This window comes from Malaclemys terrapin, chromosome 9 (genome assembly GCF_027887155.1).
Source record: "Malaclemys terrapin pileata isolate rMalTer1 chromosome 9, rMalTer1.hap1, whole genome shotgun sequence".
NCBI classification, from domain to species: Eukaryota; Metazoa; Chordata; order Testudines; family Emydidae; genus Malaclemys; species Malaclemys terrapin.
In genome coordinates, this window is record NC_071513.1 from 38,365,532 (window position 1) to 38,378,280 (window position 12,749).

The following is a 12,749-nucleotide window of genomic DNA, read 5'->3' on the forward strand; positions in this document are numbered from 1 at the left end:
ACTCACTTACTCCTCTGAACCTCCATCCAAACGCCTCAACCTGCAACTGGCGCCCAGGGCCGGTGCAACCACTAGGCGAACTAGGCGGTCGCCTAGGGCGCCAAGTGGTTGGGGGCGCCAAAAAGCGCGCTCAGGGGAGGCGGTGGAGTGGAGGTGAGCTGGGGCAGGGGGTGCAGGGAGGGCTGCCCCGCCTGCAACAAGTAACGGGGGGGAGGCGTGCAGGGGAACCACTCCCCGCCCCAGCTCACCTCCACTCCGCCTTCTCCCCTGAGCACGCCGCCCCCGCTCTAATTCTCTTCCCCTCCCAGGCTTGCCAAACAGCTGATTGGCGCCGCAAGCTTGGGAGGCGGGGGGCTGCCCGGGCAGAGGGGGGTGGGTGGGGAGCTGCCACAGGGGGGGCTGCTCTGGCGGAGGGGGGGCAGGGAGCTGCCACGGGGGGGGAGCCGCAGTGCTGGGAGCTGCTGCGGGGGGGCTCCCTGGGCAGAGGGGGGGTGGGGAGCTGCCGCGGGGGGGCTCCCCGGCTCTTCCCCATGGCCCCCGCCCCTGCTCAACCTCACCCCTGCTCTGCCCCCACTCCCCTGAAGACTGCAGCCAGGCCCGACCCTGCACTCACCACATGGTAAGTGGAGCGACCCGGCCCCAGCCTGGTCCGCTCCCCTGGCTCCCAGCCGCGCCGCCGGCAAGTGCAGAGGGGCGGTTCTCCCCTCCCTTCTTCCCCCAAGCCTGGGGCCCAGGGGAGCAGAGCAGGCTGGGGCCCCAGGCCTCCGTGGTGGATGGGGGGCTGGCTACTTCCTGCGGGAAGTGGAGTGACCCGGCCCCAGCCTGCTCCGCTCCCCTGGCTCCCAGGCTTGGGGGGAGGGGGGAACTGCCCGCCCCCCACACTCGCCGGCGGCGCAGCTGGGAGCCAGGGGAGCGGAGCAGGCTGGGGCCGGGTCACTCCACTTCCCCCCAGAGCCCTGGGACCAGCTCCCCCTCCCGTGGAGGCCTGCGGCAGAGCCCCACACAGCCCCCCAGCGGAGGCCTGGGCCCTCCCCTCCCCCCGTGGAGGCCTGGGGCCCCACACAGCCCCCTGCATTGGGCACCAAAATAGTAGGGATGGCCCTGGCTCCCCGGGCTGGAGGGGGGGCGCAAGTTGGAAGTTTCGCCTAGGACATGAAATATCCTTGCACCAGTTGTTGTACTTAAAGTACTCCACAGGATCTTTTCAGGGGGAATAAGACAAAACACCACATTTATTAGTAATACATGTATTCATTAACACTATAATATAATATATTACACTTACACTCACACACACACAAACCCATTCCGTCTTGTTGTTACCAATTAGTTGCTCCCCTTAACTTCACTGGCCAGGTGAGTTAGATGGGGGAGGGGGTGGAGCCGGGCTTCTGCCGATCCGGATCGATGCTCCCATGTTGACAAGACGAGACCCGGGGTCCTCTGCAAGACACCTCACTTTTATAGCAGCTTTCCTCTTATGCAAATCTATACTGGATTCAAACTCTGTGTCTGTGTCCATTGGTCCTTTGTGCTGCTTTCTTTTGAGTGTTGTCCCAATGCTGCAAAGAGGGTGTTTCCAAAAGAAGGTGCTTGCTTCTAACCCCCGAGGCCGTCAGTATGTCTGCTTGTCTTTAATGAGCCCACTTGACACGTTTTATTGTCCTTGGGTCTGGTTCCCAGCCCCTCTCCAACAGTTGAGGCTGTCTGGAGGTGCTGCCTTCCATGCCTTCCTCATTCACACCTCACTCATTCAACAGGGCAATTGATTAAGAGTGGGGGAGTGGGGGGAGAGCTCTTGTTCTACTGCTAGCAAACAGAAATTTTTCTTCTATCTTATTCTATCCTTAGGGGCTATAATATTATACCAAGGGCAATGCAAAGTTTCTAAATGAAGCTTTGATACAAAGTCCCATGAAAACAGAGGTCACACGTGGGTAGACCCACCACAAGGTTATATGAAGAGGCACAATGTAAAGTCATATGAAAATTATCAGAGATTGATCTACACAGTCCTACTCCTTTTTGTAGCCAGCAGCGGCAGTGGCCAGTGAGGGAGCGCAGTGCAGCCGCCCACTGCACAGGGCGTAGGCAGGGATGCTCTGGGGGAGGCACATGGGAGCGGCAGGCTGGAACTCAGTCTTGAACCCACCCACTTTGCAGTGAGGACACAGGCTAAATACTCAAGAGCTTGCAATCCTTCAGTGCCTTCCTACAATTCCCCCAAAGGCCAGACAAGTTCTCCTGCAATTGATACACTTGACTGGGAAAGGATCCTAGAGTGTCTCAGCACTAAGAACTATGGGATATGCCTCCAGACATGCACGAGCAAGTGCAGAGACACTGCAGGGGAGATGCTCACACCTGAGTTAAGCTAACCCAGGTGCTCAAACCCAGATCACCTGGGCTATGTCTGCAGTGAAGACACATCTGAGAGACATAGTGATAGGATAGAAGTCATTCATGGTGGTAACACCTAAACCAAAGGACCCACACCGTATTGTCATATAAGATCCCCGTCTCTTTCTCTATGCTGATGGAAGACCATTCAGAATTACCCTGATGGCCACAAAACAGCAGCTGTCTCAGGACAAGCTGAACTCAAGGATACAAACAGCCATCTGTACTTGCCACACTCAGTGGGGCTCAATGCAATGTTCTTTCTGTGTGTCTTCACTGCAGAGTTAGCCGCATGATCAGCACCTGGCTCTGAGCAGCCACACTCAAGTTGCTGCATCCAGCACTTACCTGTGTGAGGTGGTAGGACCTCTAGGTGTATATCCCCTGGTTCTTCGCACTGCACTAAACTGCACCATGCTGTTTAATATTTATTATTTAAAAAAAAATAAAATTGGCTTTTGTGGGCTCGAATGCGTGGAGAGGACAGGTCAGGGACCTTTTACTAGTGATGGTCTTGACATTATTTCAGGCTGTGGTGGCACTGGAAGATGGGAACTTGCTTCAGATCTCAGAACGGAAAAGAGAACAGCTACTCCGGGTCTCTACTAGAAAACTATCCATCTGTGCCACGGAGCTCTTTCATCACCAGGTGACTGATGGGCAGATTAATAACTAGAGGGGACTAGTGAGCTACACAGAGAAGGGGAAGGGGGAGTTTGCTCTGCCTAGAAATCTGACAGACTGGTTAGAGTTTCTGCTGCATGAGACATTCTTCTGCATCATTACCCAGGAGTGAACTGAAATTCAGGCCAACATAAAGAAGATACTGAACTAGGATGTGGTAGCATACAATGACCAGCACCACTACCAGATGGAAGGTGCAGGTTTCCATTGGGGATGATGACTGAGAGGTCAGATATAGAGTGATCGCCTTTGAGAAGACACGCCTGGGAGCGTAGGTTCATAACTTTGCTAGATACTTAAAATCAAGGACTAAATAGAGACACTGGATGTATGGCTTATCACAATAACCTGTAATCCATTTATCCCACCCCCTTCCCCAGTTTTCCCTCCCTCCATGACCGGAGAGGTGTTAACAGGCCATTTCACCTTGAATGATCCCTTGAAATATGTGTTAACTATTTATGCTGAACAATTTGTTCCACCTTGTATTTAGCTGTGACACTTGGAGTACCTTTCCCAGACCTCTGTGTAAACTCAAAAGGTTGTCTCTCTTGCCAATAGAAGCTGGTCCAATAAAATATATCACCTCCCCCACTTTGTCCCCCACCTTATTTCCACTTTGCAGTACATTTAATAAATAGGCTACCTCTGAAACTGCTGTAATGCTAATGCCAGTGTGATTAGATAGATAGATAGATAGATAGATAGATAGATAGATAGATAGATAGATAGATAGATAGATAGATAATGTCACCCATGTTCATGCGTTTTCAGGCATTGTTTGGCCACACTAACAGCCCCTGCTTAGTGCGCATGCAGAAATGGCTGCCACAAGAAATGTTTATCATTGTTTCCCCCACTTAGCCTCTATCTTGGATTGCATGTGCCCAGGGCAGAGGGGTGGAGGGAGGGAATGGAGGTTCTTCCACTCTCAGTTGAAGCTTTGCAGGAAAAGCCTCACCCACACACATAACAGCCCCATCACAGTTATGAGACTGGCTAAGCCTTATGTTGCAATATCCTCCATAACAGTGACAAAGATGGAGGCTTGCATCTTACCTGGCTGCTGCAATGCTGGTTCCTCCCTGGTCCTTTCCCCTGTCTTCTCCCCAAAGAGGTGCTGGGACTCCAGCCCAAGGTCATCCTGGCTGTGCTCCATGCTCTCCAGTTTCAGTGCTCCCAGTGGCTGCTCCAAGTCCTCTCGGCCCCTCTGCCCCAGTTGAGTACTAACACCATTGAGAGTCAAAAGCCCATCCAGCATGAAAGCAGGCACCATGCTTGGGGCGTGAGGGTGCTTAGGGCGGGGGGAGAGTTCAGGGCACCCCATCCATCTCCTTGTAGAACAGGCTCTGGCCAGCTGGCAGCATGCTGGGGGGGATAATTTACCAGATGCCATCTCCTTTCAGGTGCTGTGCAGCAGAAACATAGCAGGGATTTAAATGCCAAGCCAGTGTATAGAAACTGGTAGGTGACTTCTGGTGCAGGAGGGAGCAGGTAGAGGGCAGGAAACTATGGCCGGGGGAATTGTGAGACGGCAACAAAGAACTATCAGTGCGTAAGGTGATTAGCCTGCATCCACAATGCCAAACGGGTGGGTTACCAGCCCGAGTGAAACCCTAATTTGGGCGCTAGCCTAGGGCTCCAGTCAGGCTAAGTAGCCTGGGTTGAAAGCAACACCAAACTTGGGTCAGAGGGTTTTGTGTTTGGGCAGAAGGGGGCTTAGGAGCATCACTCATGTAAGAGGCCAGGTTGGCTGCAGTGTTGCAGCAAGATCCATGTAAACCTTGCCCTCCCACCTGCCTGGAATTGGGAGAGCCCACAACACAATGGCCTTCATTTTTCTTAATGTCTCTGTTAAAGTGGGGCACGGCGCCCTATTTTGGGGTGCTCAAGTTGAGACCTGTTGGACCTGATTTCCAGAGGTGCTGAGCAACCGCAGCTCCCGCAGATCTCAGCTGAAGTAACAGTGCTCAGCTCTCAGAAAAACCAGGTTCTGGAGGTCACACATTGAGCATCCCAAAATGGAGGCACCCTAAATAAGTCGACACTTCTGAAAATTTAGGCCAATGAGTTTTACAATTATTCATAGTCCTCCAGAGCTGACCAACATTTTGTGCAAATTGGAACAGAGACAGGTTTGTTTTTAAATAACTTTTGTTTTGTTCAAAGCTCAAAAAGGTTCATGAAACCTAAACACACTCCTCCAAATTCTCCAGGCCCTTTTTAGAATATTCCCAAGAACCCAATCCGTATTACACTTGTATGTGTTTCATGAGAGGCCACTAGATAGCAGCATTGCACCTGTCAGGGTCCTTGTTTCTCCCACTACAATAGAGGGCAGCTTTAGACCACATCATCATTTCGCTAAACATAGTAAAAAGGACAACTCAGAAGCTCAGTCTGTCACAGTGAAATCACTAAGTCACAGCTCTTCCCTTATGTAAGGCAAAACGGAGATCTGCAGGAAATAACCTCTGAGCATTGGTGTGGGCGGGGGACAGGAACGACGACAACCCTTGACACTTTTCATCTCAAAACACTTTACTAATTAATCCTCACCGCCCCCTGGGAGATGAGTAAGAGAAGAATTGTTTTTCCCACTTACACATGGGGAAAATGAGGCAGAGAGATGAAGTGATTTGCCCTAGGCTATAGACAGAGCTGGAATCATCACTCAGAGTTCTTGTCTCCCAGGTGTGTGCTCTCAGACCACACCTGTTTGCACTCAGGAATATCCTCGATCTCTGCTCAGTGGATGCTGCTCTCAGAACATTGGCTTCCAGGCCAATAGGGGCTCCGGGAAGCGGTGGCCAGCACATCCCTCAGCCTGCACCGCTTCCAGCAGCCCCCATTGGCCTAGGATGGCAAACTGCAGCCAGCGGGAGCTGCGATCAGCCAAACCTGCGGATGCTGCAGGTAAACAAACCATCTCAGCCTGTCAGCGGATTTCCTTGACAGGCCGCCTGCCAAAGGTTGCCGATCCCTGACCTAGAGACACAACGGAGTAAACAGAAGAGCATGTGGGGCAATGGGGGGAAGAACAGGGAAGCTTGATTGCTGTAGCTTTAATTTAGTGAAACTAGAGATGGATGGGAGGTGAAACTCCAGAGCCACCCCCCAAGCCTTCGGGAAAGCGGGATCTAGATCCAAATTTCATAGCTCAGGCCCATCTCTAAGCAGAAATCAATGGCTGAGAGCGAGGAGTTAGCTTGAGAAAGAGGATCAAGCAGATGTCCCACCTGATTAACTCTGAGAATGGCTGCGAATGGCTGCAGAAACCACCAGACTCAAGAGGCCAGAAAAGTCTGCAGGACCTGCCAGTGCCAGAGAAGCAAATATCCTGAGCTGCTTCCTATCTGCTGTCACCATGGATGGGGCAAGACCAGAGGCAGCCCAAACTGGTCTCACAAAAGAAGAGGCTACTGGGAAATATTGGTGGAGGCACCTTTGATCCTACCTGGAGTCCGGACAAGCTGATCCGTTCAATCATGCCATAATCTGCTGATGCTATTCCAAATCAGAGAGCTAACTGCATTCAGCACAAGGCACTGGCACACAATCGGGTGCTGCAAGGACTCACCGATCATTAGCCATATGGGATGGAGTAGGGAGGAAGAGCTGTAGGGGCGAGATCTGTACTAAGCATGCAGAGTGGCCAGTGTTACCGGCCAGCAGCCTTGGCCCGGCTTGCCTGGCTGAGCCCCTGGTGCCGTGCTGAACCAGGTCCCTCCTGAGCCTCACCCTCCTCCAGTGACATTCATCAGACTACAGTCACCCAGAGCTAAGGGAGCAAGCTCATTTTCTTTGGATGCAATCTCCTTAACAAAGGCTTTCTCCCAAAATTGCATCCTTCTGGTAATGGGAAGCCATCCTGGGGCCCTATTAATATCTGCCTTACTGACTCCTGTCCCCGCAAAGATCGTACTGCCGGTGTTCAAGGGGGTTCATACTAGACCTCGGAATCTGTCAGCCTCCCAGAACTCCACCTCCTGGCGTACTTTTGCCATGGAGCAGAGCACTGTGGCCTTATGGCTCAGTCACTTACTCCGCTGGCTCTTATTCTGGCAGCATGAAGACAATGGGAGTTTGCCTGAGTGAGGACACCACGACTGGGCCCTTAGTTACAAATCTCCTATTGCTTTGCATTGGCTTCTCCCTCCCTCATTAAAGAGCAAAGGTTCCACACTGGGAGGATGTTAGCTAGATTTTAAAGCCCATGATAAAAGCCGACAGGATGCAGCATTCCATGGTAAGCGGGGTAATTTACTTACTGTCTGTGGAAGCACCCAGTCAGTATACTAGCCACATTAACATTTTAGCTCATTTTTAACTTTACTGTGTCCATCGTTCCAATTTTGTGCCGCTCAGAGACGCTGCAGCTGACCTTAATGGGTTTTTCGTTAGAACAAGGAGCAACATATTCATCATGACTTACTTTCTGCAGTAGGTTGCTGTCCAGACACCACTGCTTTGGGGGAGCTGCTTTTTATACAGAGCCTAGCGAAGACCTAGAAGGAATTTCTTGGTATAAAGTTTCCAGACACACAGATTTTACACAGGTCCCATCAGATTTATTACGGGAGTCAGAGAATGGGTCGCGGCAGCAGTCTAGATTATGGATGTGATAGGTTTTCCAAGAAAGATTAGAGTTGTCCTTTTATGGCGCAAGAGGCACAGAAAACCTATGGAAGCACCAACCAATGGCAATAAGATGAGTCTCTTATTGTCCTATACGAAAATCAAAAGCCCTTTGACCACATGTGATGTTCTTCCAGGTACGGATTAGTCACACATAATCTCAGAATTGCATCTTTTCTTTAGTTCAAACCACACTAAATTCTCCTCTGTTATATGGGTTCATCCTCTTTGATCTTCTAGGATAATTTAACTCATTTTCTATTTTCAGTGGTTATTGCTTCTTTATCAGGGCTGGTTGAAATTTTTCCATCAAAACTGTTTTTTGATGGAAAATTGGATTTTCAACAGAACACATTTTGTCATGAAATCTGTCAGCTTTTTGCAGAATATTTCAATTGTTTTGTCAAAAGCCTAAATGCTGAAAATGGAAATATTTCAATTTGAATATGCAACTGCAGTGCCTCATGGGAGCCGTAGTCCCCATTCTCCTCTATGATCTAGGTTCCCTAGGGGGATTGCTGCCAATAGGGTTGTCTGGGGGTGGCACTTCCTGTGGTGTTCAGTGCCCTAGGATTTATAGAGCATGGACTACATCTCTCGTGGTGCACCCCAGCCAGGGACGCTCATAATGCTCCTTCTCCCATTTTCAAGGGGGAAACCACCGTGCACCATGTCCAACCAGAGAGCCCAGCCTATAGAAGAGAATGGAAGCACAAAGTGCCCAAACTACAACTCCCATGAGGCACCAGATGACATTTCACAGTCCTTGTTTGTTTGTTTCCAGCCAAAATTTCTTGGTATTTCAATTTTCAACAAAAAATTGAAAATTTCCACAAGAAAATAAAACATTTTTGAGGATTTCTGCTTCCTTCCCTGCCCTCAGGTGTCTCTCTTTCTCTGTGAATTTTCTGATTGACACACAGCACAGTTTCCATGCACACCGCTGTTGACATAAATACAATTTTTGGTCGCACAGAGGGTTTTTTGTTCATAGAAACTCATAGTTCAGAACTGGCTGTTAAAAAGCTTCCAACTTGCTGTTTACTCGGGAAGTCTCTTACTGGAGGGAGTCATTTTACTGGCTATCTCTGAGCTCTGGGTTTCAAAATAGACCGTTTGTTCCAAACAGCAAGTGTTCCTTAGTCAGGGGAGTTCAAAGTCCTGAGTTGGGCTCGTGGGGTTAGGAATTGTTCCTGAAGTCCACAAGCTCAGCATTCATTTCTCAGCCAGCATAAATCAGAACACAAGACATCCTGCCTGCAATCTCTTTGGCCTCCCAGCTGGTCTGACTCGCACAAATCTGGCCGTTGTGTTCAGAAGATCAGTTTAAACCTCATGCCAATAGTCATACAGATTTCTTTCCAAAGGGTGTTTTTGGACACTGCCATTTGAGTAGTAAAAAGAAGGAGCCTTTCTAAGGTGCCACAAGTACTCCTGTTCTTTTTTCTAAAGACACAGTATTTTCTATAGGTCTTGCCTTTAGACCTGGTGAAAGGTACTAGAGTGACATGCCTGGGCTTCAATATCCTCAACCCACAGAAAAGATGCAGCAGCAGTGCAGACTTCCCCAGGGAACCATCTGTTGACTCCCCCCAATCCCTGTTTCTCCACCATAATGGCAGTTCTGAAGAGGCCCCGCTCATCTATGTCACTGACCCTGTGGGCCAGATCCTCAGCTGGTGTAAATCAGGAGTACTTGTGGCACCTTAGAGACTAACAAATTTATTAGAGCATAAGCTTTCGTGGACTACAGCCCACTTCTTCAGATGCATATACATTGAAATTTTTCAGTTTTTCAATGAAAAACAGAAAAAAATAAATTGGGGGAGTACACATTTTTAATTTTTGTCACAAAATTTTATGATTTGGTTCAGTTTTTGGTTAAAAAATATCCACTGGTTATTGAAAAGTGAATATTTTTACCAAAAACCATTTTTGAAAGCCAAAACATGTGTGGTTTTTATTTAAAATGTTTTTTCCAGTAAATTAATGTTTTCCCCAATTTTCTCTCAAAAATAATTGATACTGACCAGTTTGACTGGTTAACATCATCTCCTTCAGGTGCTGATAAAAAACACAAGCCTACACAAGGCCCTAAACTGACAGCCCTTGAAATTTAAGGAACACAGTTTCTATGCTAGGCTGCACAGCCCACGGTTAAGTGTATATATGATGAAGCCCACCTCCATTTGGTAAGCCCTATTCCTAGGCCTTCACTTAAAAATATAGAGCCAAACTATTACAATAAATAGCCTCCTATGAGCTTGTATATGCTAATACTCACGCCCACACAAACACTCTCTCTCTCTCTCTCTCTCTCTCTGGTATTTTACAGGACAGCCACGCTGTTCTGATTTATCTGCAGGGTGCTGTCATGCTCTCAACACCATGTTGAGATGATTTTACAGTTCTGGAAGAAATAAAGAGGGGAAGGATAATAAAATTATTAGGTCAGAGATGCAACCACATTCAAAACATTGTGGGGAGGGGGATAGGACCGAGAGTGGGAACCCACGAATGAGGCCCTGAAGCTACATTGAGGGGGAGCACACAAGAGAGTGGCTCAGACATTGCCCACCTAATCACCCTGAGAGGTTGCACTTATGAGTTAGGCTACTAAACTAAATGGACTTTAAACATTTTGGATGAGATTCCCAGCCTCCCTCCAGTACCTTTATATCAATGAAAGGAGTTGGAGCAGCATAAAGGGGCTTTACAAGCCCCAAATCCAGCCAGGAAAGAATTCTTTAGGACAAACACTGCAGAAGATGGCTGCAGGCTGTCCTCCGAGAACCCCCTCACAAGCCCTGCACACAGGGCATGGCTGGGCATGGAAGGAACATGTGTGGGCAGGGCTGGCCCACAGCACCTAGTGGTGCAGAGATTTTGGGCAATGCTGCCACCTGTAGGGTGGCCCTGGGCTGAGATGCTGTGGTAAGTTGCACAGGCCCCCAGAGCTATGTTACGCCAGGGACCACTGCAGCTCCCACAGAAAAGCCCAGATTTGGGAGGGCACAAAGGTGGCTTAAAGCCTCCATAGCCCCCTCTCCCTCAGCTGTGACTTTTGTGCTACACCTCTTAGATGCCTAGCTACATGCTGCAACACACACTGCCCTTCCCACCTCCAGTGGCTTCAGTGAGGCATTGCTCCTTCAGGAAAGAACAGCCCAGTGGCATTATGGGTACTTCGTTGCCCACTGGGAGCAGGAATAAAGCTCTCAACTAAAGAGCCAGCTAGAATGGAGGGGGCTGGTGAAGGGGACAGCAGGACATGGGTCAGTGTTGAGGAAGGGGACGTAAAGAAACAGCACATTGTTTTTTGCTGGAAGTGAGTAAATTTGTGCTCCCCTGACAAAGAAGCAGGCTGTCTTCTCCTTCCCAAGCGAGGCATGGCAGCAGGCATGGAGGATATGTCTACACAGCCTGCAGAAGTGAGCCTCCCAGCCCGGGTCACCAGATTTGGGCTAGCACGGCTCACACTAGCGCTCTGAAAATAGCCGTGTAGACAGTGCTTTGAAATTATGGCTTCAGGCTGGAACTCGGGCTCTGCAGCCTAGGGAAAGAGGTGGGCACACCCATACAGGGCTCAGAAACACCACAGAACCATTGAATAGCTTCCCTAGCCTAGTCAGGCTCCTATACCAGACCCATCACCATGGTATCTGATTGCCTTCCAGCGGTGCAGTAGGACAGGTAACCTGTCTCATCCAGGACGTGAGCGGTCTGGCCTCACAGGTAGGACCAGGAGTCATGCCTAGTGGTCAGAGCAAGAGTAGGGCCTGGTGATTGGAGCAGGAGTTGGGGCCAGGCATCAGAGCCAGAGTCAGGGACTGAGGTCAAGCCAAGGATCAGAGCCAAGGAACAGAGCCGGAGTCCAAAGCAGGGAACAAGCACAGGTGCTGTTGTAGCAACAGCCAAGATACTGCCAGGTTACATAGATAGCATCCTGGAAGTTCCTCCATGCATGAATATTACACCTGGACCAATCAGATGTCATGGGGGTTATTGCCAATAGGGGCATGTGTGAGTGGCACTTCCTGTGGTGCCAAGTGCCCTGGGATTTATAGTGCATGGAGTGCAGCTCTCCTGTGGCTGCCAGGTGGCAGCATGGAAGTATTCGGCAGCTGGAGCCCAGTAGACATGGGTCCTAGTCCTCCTGACCCTTCCATGGCCCATCTTTCTCCTCTTCTCTCCCCACCCCCTGCGCTTGGACTGCGTGTGGATTTTTTAAGGTAACTTTAATTAATGTATTATGCACTATAGGGTTTTACTAGTAAAAGCAGGTTGGAAAAGTGCTCTTGGGACAGAAAGTGGAGGGGCTGGAGGTGGTTCTTAGCAGGGGGAGAGAGCTCCATAGCTTTGGATCAGAGCCCTGGGAAGGCTCTTTCTTTGCACATTGAGTCAAAACAGAGGAACTATCAAAGGCAGGCCTGGTCCTGGCACACGGGGTGAACGATCCCAGAACCCAGAGCAATAACAGCCATGGCTACAGGGACAGAGCTCTTGAAGTTGACACACTCATCTATAATGGGGAGGTACAATGGTTAGAGCAGTAGCCAAGATCTTGGGAGATCCCACCAATTCCTACCTCCACCAAAGACTAACTGGGTGACCTTGGCAAGTGCCAGTCTCTCTGCCTCCCTTCTGTACATGTAGAATGAGGATAACAGCACTTCCTACCTCACGGGGGTGTTGTGAGGATAAATACATTAAAGAGTGTGAGGCACTCAGATTCTATGGTGACGGAGCCAGATAAGTATATAAGGTAGATAAAGCATAGTCAGCAAAAAGCAAATTTGGTATCAAAGGAGCTGCAGCTAACACACAAAGGACCCTGCAGTGCTCATGAGCAGTAGCGGTTCACCCACCGGGGCACTGTCCCATCCAGAATAATGGGGGAACTAAAGTCAAAGTAACATTAATTGACCTTCGTCCCAGTTCTGTAACAAGCATGTCTCCACCTAGTGGCCAATGCCAGGAACTAGAATAGCCCACTGCCTACTCATAGCTAAGGCTACGATTTAGTC